Raw genomic sequence first — 8,379 nt, 5'->3', positions numbered from 1 at the left:
CTCATAAGCCGTTCTTCCGGAAATTTATCTCTGATATCTTGTTCAGCAAGTTGTTCCATCACTGGGTTCTCCAAAGGACTGAGATGGTGTGCTGCGATGTTCTCTGCTCCTTTCTTATCTTTGATCTCAATATCGAATTCTTGTAGGATTAAGATCCATCGTAGGAGTCTCGGTTTAGCGTCTTGCTTAGTGAATAGATATTTAAGGGCTGAATGATCTGTGTAAACCGTAGTTTTGGACAGGATGAGATAGGAACGGAATTTGTGGAAGGCAAAAACTACAGCTAGCAGCTCCTTTTCCATGGTGGTATAATTCTCTTGAGCTCCGGTCAAGGTTTTGCTGGCGTAATAGATTGGATGAAAGTGCTTATCCGTCCGTTGTGCTAGTACAGACCCAACTGCGAAGTCGCTCGCATCACACATGATTTCGAATGGTAAGCTCCAATCGGGAGCAATCATGATTGGTGCATATGTGAGCTTTTCCTTCAGATAGTTGAACGCTTTTCTGCATTCTTCGTCGAAGACAAACATAACTTCCTTTCCTAGGAGATGAGTGAGAGGTCGTGTGACCTTTAAAAAATCCTTAATTAAACGTCGGTAAAAACCGGCGTGTCCTAAGAAACTCCTTACCACTTTTACTGTGGTAGGCTCTGGAAATTTAGGAATGGTCTCAATCTTTGCCTTATCAACTTCTATTCCTACTTTTGAAATTTTTTTTCCTAAAGCTATTCTTTCTTTCACCATGAAGTGACATTTTTCCCAATTCAAAAGTAAATTCGAATCTTCACACCGGGTGAGCATATTGTCAAGGTTAGAAATTCACGAATCAAAGGTACTACCAAAAACTAAGAAGTCATCAATGAAGACTTCCATTTAACATTCAATCATGTCGTGGAATATGGCTACCATGCATCGCTGGAATGTAGCTGGTGCATTGCATAGCCCAAAGGGCATGCGTCGATAGGCAAATGTTCCATAAGGACAAGTGAAAGTTGTTTTTTCTTGGTCCCTTGGATCGAGAGGAATTTGAAAGTAGCTGGAAAAACCGTCAAGGAAACAATAGAATTCATTTCCTGATAGACGTTCCAACATTTGATCGATGAAGGGTAATGGAAAATAATCTTTTCGGGTTGCCTCATTAAGTTTACGATAGTCTATGCAAACCCTCCACCCGGTGACCTCCCGTGTTGGAATAAGTTCATTATTCTCATTTTGGATTACAGTCATTCCTCCTTTCTTGGGTATGACTTGAATAGGACTGACCCATGGTGATTCGGAAAAGAGATAGATTAGACCGGCGTTCAGAAGTTTGATTACTTATTTCTTGATGACTTCTTGAATCATAGGATTGACCCTTCTTTGCCTCTGAACTGATGGTTTGAAATCATCTTCCATGAAGATCTTATGGGTTCAATAGTTGGGAGTGATTCCTTTTATGTCGGAAATCTTCCAAGCAATCACTTTCTTATGTGATTTCAGAACTTGAATCAATTTCGCCTTCTCCTGTGGCGTGAGGTCTTTCGAGATGATTACAGGGAGTCGCGATTCTCCTTCTAAGAATGCATACTCCAGATGCATTCTGGAAACTTTTTCAATTCTAATTCCGGAGGTTCCTCGATAGATGGCTTCATTATTGCTATCTCTGCTCTGTCTAACGAGTCATACTTATCCTGATATTCTTATTCTTCATCCTTAGTCGCGGTCACTGATGCTATCTATTCTTCGATTCTGGAAATTGTCCTTCTTAAAGCTTCTTCTTTCGAAACGTCTTCTTTAGTTTAGAAGATAGGATTTCCCACCCAGTCTTCTTGTGATCGGGGTTCTTGAAATATAGGAATGAAGTCTGATTGTTCATTCGGTCTTCTCTTTAACAGACGTAGGGGAATGCCTTGACCTAGTGGTGCTATTTGGATAGTTTTTCCGAGAAAGTTACTTTCAGAGAGGGGAGATTTATATCGAACAAGATCTACGGCTAAATGAGTGTCGAGATTTCCTTCAGGAGGTGTAAAGAACAGATCCTTAGAAATTTGCTCTCGACTGCATACAGCCATGGTTTCTTCCAGGTATTCATTGACGAGTTCTTGAAAAGAATCAGAGAGATTGATATCTTCTTCACCGGGGTGGCTCATAAGTTGGTCTACATTAAATGTGACTTCTTCACTTCTAACTCTTAGTTTCAATGATTTGTCGTGAACATCGATTACGGCCTTGGTAGTATTTAGGAATGGTCTGCCAAGAATGAGGGGAACCTTCGTGTCTTCCTCAATATCCATAATGACGAAATCGACGGGAAATGCGAAATTATCCACTCTGACTAGGACATCCTCAGCTATTCCTAGAGGAATCGTAACTGATCTGTTCGCGAGTTGGATAGTCATTCTGTTGGTCTTAAGTCTTTTAATCCTAGCTTTTTAAATAACGAATAGGGCATTAGGTTTACACTGGCTCCTAAGTCTGCTAAAGCATTACTAATCTGGACATCTTGCAGGTAGCAAGGTACTGTAAACCTTCCTGTATCTCCTAACTTAGGGGGAATACCATGGTGTAACACTAATGAGCATTCTTCGCTTAAGGGCAAGCTAACTATCTCTCTTAATCTCTCTTTGTTTGAAAGCAGTTCTTTGAAAAATTTAGCGTTGTTTGGCATTTCTACTAAAGCATCTACTAGTCGCACATTCAAATGTAAATTCTTAATAATATCCCAATACTTAGTGAATTGCGCTTCTTGTTTCTCCTTCCTAAGCCTACCTGGGAAAAGAATGTGGGCGGGCGGAATGATTTCTGGGGCCTTAGGAGAGATAGGTTCCGGTGGATTGAAAACTGGGTCAATTGGCACAGGTTCCTTATCAGAAAAATCTTGTATGGGTATATTAACAGTTGTTTCCTTCCCACCTCTAGTTACTACTAGGGCATCAAGCTCATTATTCTCAATTTCAACTTTAGCGGTTAAACGTTTAAGTGTAAGCTGAAAATTGATGATTAATTCTTTAAAAGTCTGTATCAAGGTATCAAATTTGTTCTGGCATTCTATGACTTGAAGGTTTATCGTGTATTGATTTTTCATAAATTCCACTAAAGTTTCTTTAGAGAGGGTAGCAGGTTGGTGTAGTGGGAGGAGTATATTAAAGTCCGAGCTATTTTGATGTTGGTATGCCCATCTAGGGTAAGGATACCTTAGATTGGTGTTAGTAGCATTGGTACTTTTAGGATTTGATAAACTTTGAAGAGTGAGGGTGAGATCTTATAACCTGATTTCCAGCATTTGTACCGTATGAGCGAAGACGTCATCCTTCTCAGCAGCTTTATTGTTCCAATCCTCCTGCTGTGTAGCTATTGTATCCAAAAGATCACATGCTTCATCTACTGTTCGTGACATGAAATTGCCTTGCGAGGCCATGTCTAAGAGAGACTTATCATCCTTGGTCAAACCATTATAAAGCATGCAGATTATGTCTGCCCGACTTAATGAGTGATTCGGACATCTTTTAAGCATCACTTTTACTCTATTCAATGCTAGACACAATCATTCTTTTTCTTTTTGAGAAAAGTTGGTGATGTCATTCTTTAAACAGGTTTGCAGGGAAGGTGGATAAAATTTGTTCAAAAACTTAGAGGCTAATTCTTCCCATGAGTGTATTAAATTCAGGTTAAGACCATCAAACCATGCTAAAGCGTGTGAAGACAGAGAATATTGAAAAAGATGAAGTTTCAAAAGGTTTCTCTCATTTGCTTCCTTCTTAAAAGAGTCAACCACACTGATAAATTTGTTTAAGTGAAAGTTTGGATGATCCTTTTGGCTCCAATATAATTGGAGACTGTTCAGAAAATCCAACAACCAAGTCTGTGTATAAATGTCTTTCTTAGACACCACCAAACAATACTTTTGCCTGCTTAAAATCTTTCTCAACCAAAATATTCGATCCCTGGCAGCGGCGCCAAGAAATAGCTACTGATATGCTACTAATGGACGGTTTTATTTATGCAGTGTCGTTAGGTCGCAGGATGTCCGGTTCGGTAGCACACAGTGTCTTCGTTTATTTATATTATGCGGGGCCTAAATTTACTTTTACTTTCTAAGGTGTAGAAGGTGTAAGTTAACCTAGTGTCATGTTTTTGAATGGTTTAACGAATTGAAGATCAAGTGGATAATTGTCTTTTAGTTAAATTACCTAGATAAAGGATAGTAGTTGGTTTAATCTAAAGCCCTAATTGCAGAAAAGTAAATCAAGTGGGAGGATGTCCGAAGTATGCAGATCAAGGAAATGTTGACCAAGATATTAGTTTGGGCTAGGAAAAGGTAATTACGTTGATATTGAAGCTTGTGATTGAAATGGTGTAGATCTGGTTGGATGAGCCAATTACACAGACCTACTTATCTCTATACTCTCAGAGTTCTCGTTGAGTATTGAGAAGTATGTCACGTGGTTGTATAACTGAAGCGTGACTATACCTTGGAGGTTGTCCTTAGTAAATCACTAGGTTTCTTAGTGAGTTGAGTTCTAATCCTAATCCTCGTTATCAGTTTGGTTAACTATATAACAACGTGCCGTGTTGATTGAACACTGATCATAAACGGAAGGAGTCCGTCGGATTAAGTTGACAAAACTTTAAATGAAAACTAACAACCATTTCATCATACTAATGAGATCAAACCAAGATAAATATTATACAGAATTAAAGTTAATATACTGATAGTAAAGCAGATAGAAACCTAACAGGTACCTCAACCGTTGTTATGGCTTAATCCTAAGGCAACAATCAAATAAGAACATGCAATAGGTTTGGGTCATATAGTTAGGGCACTAGCTAGATCTTAACAGCTCCTAAGAGGTCTCTTCGGAACAGTCAATAGGCATACTAGGTCATTCATGTCTCAATTCCTATGTTCCGTGTCCTAAAAGCGCATTAAATGCCTCTCGGGAACTCCGGCCATACCGAGTTCATAGAATCTTCAGATATAGTATAACCAGGGGTCTTAATACTATGAAGTAGCTAAGTTCATATAGGTGGAAAAGTTCTGATCACAATCTAGGTTGGTTAATCCTTATGATGCTAGCATAAAAATCTATCAGACTTCCTAGTTCAGCATAACAACGATAACCGTACTATTTTAACATAATTACGCTAACCCAAACTTCTATCATGGAAACATACAGATTAATTAAGCTATAATGGTAATATCGGAAAGCATTATTAAACATAAAAGGTAAGAATACATGTTTAATACAAAAGACAAGCGTTTCAGATAAAAACCTGAAAGGGCCGAAGAAATCAGCCCGAGATCGCAGGGACTCACCGGGATATCCTCCGGAAAATAAAAGCTAAGCTAGCTACTACTAAAAACTAACCTAAAACTTGAAAATATAAAATGAATTATAAATTGAGTGTGTGTTGAAATGGATGGAGAAGGCCCTATAAATAGACTTGAATTTTGCCTGCAAACGGCTGGCAAGCCGTTTGGCAAGCCATTTGCCAAGGCCGATTGCCAGGCCCGCCCGTTTGCAAGGCCCGTTTTCTGAAGCCCTTTTGGCAGGCTGTTTCTGAGCCAAGCAAGCCGTTTGGCAGGCCGTTTGGCAGGCCGTTTGGCAGGCCGTTTGGCATGCCTGGTCAGCCTGATTTCATGGATCGTAACTTGTTTTCTTGTCTTTCACCATTTTCGGTCTAGATTCTTCGTTTTAGCTCCGTTTTTCTTGATTCTTCTTGCTTTGCCTTTATAATTACTTAATCTACAAAAATAAATGACAAAGCGATTATTTTTGCGATAAAGTTTAGAACTTTATGGGTTTTAGGGCTTAATATCGGGGGTAAAAACGTGACTTTTTGGCCGATATCAGAATCTAACATGTCATGGGGAGAAAGAGCTAATGTGTTTATGAAATGGCTGGATGGTATGATGACAAACCAGCCAATCTTCTCAACCTGCTTCTTCTGCTCAGCCTATTGGGACAGCCAGTAGAGATCATCAACCTTGATTATGATGAAGAGAAGCCAGTAGAGACAGATCTGTCTGTTGCTGAGGGTAAGTATCTTGCAATAACTCCCCTACTGCCTCCACAAGAACCAGTATCCACACAAGAACCACCAGCTGAACCCAAGCCTATTGATAAACAAATTGTAAAATCTGCCCCTAGGGAAAACCAGCCCCTAAGGAAAGAGCCCTTATTTGAGGCAGCTGGTGAAGGTACTGTGGCAGTTGTACCGGCTAATACTAATTAGTTAGCTGGTACTGAAGACACAGCAAGGAGTGCTGTGATAGAAGACTCAGCTAGAAGTGTGCTGCTGGGTGAAAGAAGAATTGAAGACCCAGCAAAGGAGGATGAGCTGGGAGTTAATACTGATAACTATTCTGCTGTTGCTGCAAATTATACTATCTGGGGCAGTGGTAACTCAACTTTTGTTCAATCACCACTACTAGCAGAATCACTTGCTTATTTGTATAGGACACTGGGTGATCTTAACTTTTATGAACCAGTAGGTCCTTCTGGCATAGTAGAATCACCTTTTGTATATCCTCCATCTTTCCCTAAACCAAATAATAAACATAACACTTTGGAAGATGACTTAGCTGCAAAAAGTAATACTTGTTCCCCTATTCTCTTACTCATCATGCACATACATGGTTTGAAGGATTAGAAAAAGATTCCATCACGTCATGGACGGAGATGGCTACTAAATTCCTAACCAAATATTTCCCTCCTTCTAAATAAACCAAACTTAAGAATGACATCATTAACTTTAAACAAAATTATGATGAATCTCTTTACACTGGATGGGAGCGATTGAAAACCCTATTGAAGAAATGCCCTAATCACCAGTTAGAACAGTCAGCTCTGATCTGTACCTTCTACAATGGTCTTACGGTAAATCATAGGATGACGATCGATGCAGTAGCTCAAGAAAATCTGTTGAACCAAACCGCAAAAGAAGCATGGGAGTTGCTCGAGAACATGACAATGCATCATCATGACTGGAACAGTGGTGAAACAACTCCATCATCTGCCCCACTCTTCGCACTTAACAATCAAACAGAGGCCATCAAATCCCTCACGGATAAGATGGAATCTCTCGCCAAACAAATGAGAGAATTGAAAACGCAGCTATAGTAGGTTAACCAGGTTCAAGCCTGTGTTAATTATACCAATCCAATATCAAGTTGAGTACGAGAACCCTAACGGTTCTGTCTGTTACGTTTAATACCCAGCTCGTGAATCAAATTCTGGATTCAATCAACAACCTAGGGTTAACCACTTTCATAGAAACAACCAGCCTTTTCGCTATCGTTACCCACCATATCCACCCCAACAATCTCAATTAACCTACGATCAACCACTTCCACTCACTGGTCCACCAGCTGAGGAAAATTCCCCAACCACCCAAATTACAAAAGTAACCAACCCTACTCTCGGGGCTGATGATCAATTAACTCAGTTCATTCAAGGACAACAATATCTAAATCAGAGAAATGCATCTAGACAAGACCATACGGAGATACTAATGAGAAATCAATTAGCTCTACTCAAAAGTCTAGAAACACAGCTCGGACAGTTATCACAATGCCTTGAAACCCGACCACAAAGAAGATTACCAAGTAATACTATCCAAAATCCCCACATAGAGGAAGCTAAGCAAATGGACTCCATAATCCCAGAGGAAGAACTACGGAGAAGGTCAGCTAGGCTAAAGAAAAAATTGACATACACTCAGAAGCTGCCCACTGCAACTCCAGTTCATATATATTACCCTGGGAGGCTACAGGAAGAACCATCCAAGCTTGATACCTAGAAACTTGATGGAGGATTTCTAGATACCATGTTCAAAGTTCCCAACCAGAAGAGATACATCCGAAGGCTTCTCTCTACAAAGGAAAGGATACCAGATTCTAACAAAATTCCATTGAATGAGGAATGCTTAGCATTGCTCAGAAAATCTCTAGCTCAAAAGCTAGGAGATACGGGCCAATTCATTCCGTGTTCAATCTACCAGTCTGGAACCATTCATGTACTAGCAGATTTAGGATCAAGTATCAACCTAATCCCCTACTCTCTCTACCAGAGAATAGAGTTAGGAGACCTGTCACCAACCAAAATGACAATTCAACTTGCCGATCACACAATTCGCTATCTTAAGGGCATAGTTGAGAACGTCTTGGTGAAAGTCGACAAATTCTTTTATCCTACGGACTTTGTAGTGATGGACATTAAGGAAGACCTACACACACTGATAGTGTAAGGAAGATCTTTCATGAATACGGCTAGGACTGTCATCGATGTGTACAATCAAACCTTGATCTTACGATCACATGGGAAAAGCGTTACCTTCAAAATTGTCCGACCTACCGATCTTTCTAGACAGGCAGAGATGTGTGTTATTTCCACCAGAC

At 39.9% G+C, this 8,379-nt stretch overlaps 1 non-coding gene across 1 annotated transcript; it reads right to left on the bottom strand.

Annotated features, from left to right (window-relative positions):
* Window positions 1-6,710: 6,710 nt before the first annotated feature.
* Window positions 6,711-6,816, bottom strand: LOC139903208 (small nucleolar RNA R71). The gene has a single exon (XR_011778048.1). It is a non-coding gene; the product is annotated as a small nucleolar RNA R71 (small nucleolar RNA).
* Between the last annotated feature and the right edge of the window lie 1,563 nt (window positions 6,817-8,379).

This window comes from Rutidosis leptorrhynchoides, chromosome 3 (assembly GCF_046630445.1).
Source record: "Rutidosis leptorrhynchoides isolate AG116_Rl617_1_P2 chromosome 3, CSIRO_AGI_Rlap_v1, whole genome shotgun sequence".
In the NCBI taxonomy this organism is placed as follows: Eukaryota; Viridiplantae; Streptophyta; class Magnoliopsida; order Asterales; family Asteraceae; genus Rutidosis; species Rutidosis leptorrhynchoides.
The sequence above is the reverse complement of the archived record's forward strand: the minus strand, read 5'-3'. Positions and strand labels throughout refer to the sequence as shown.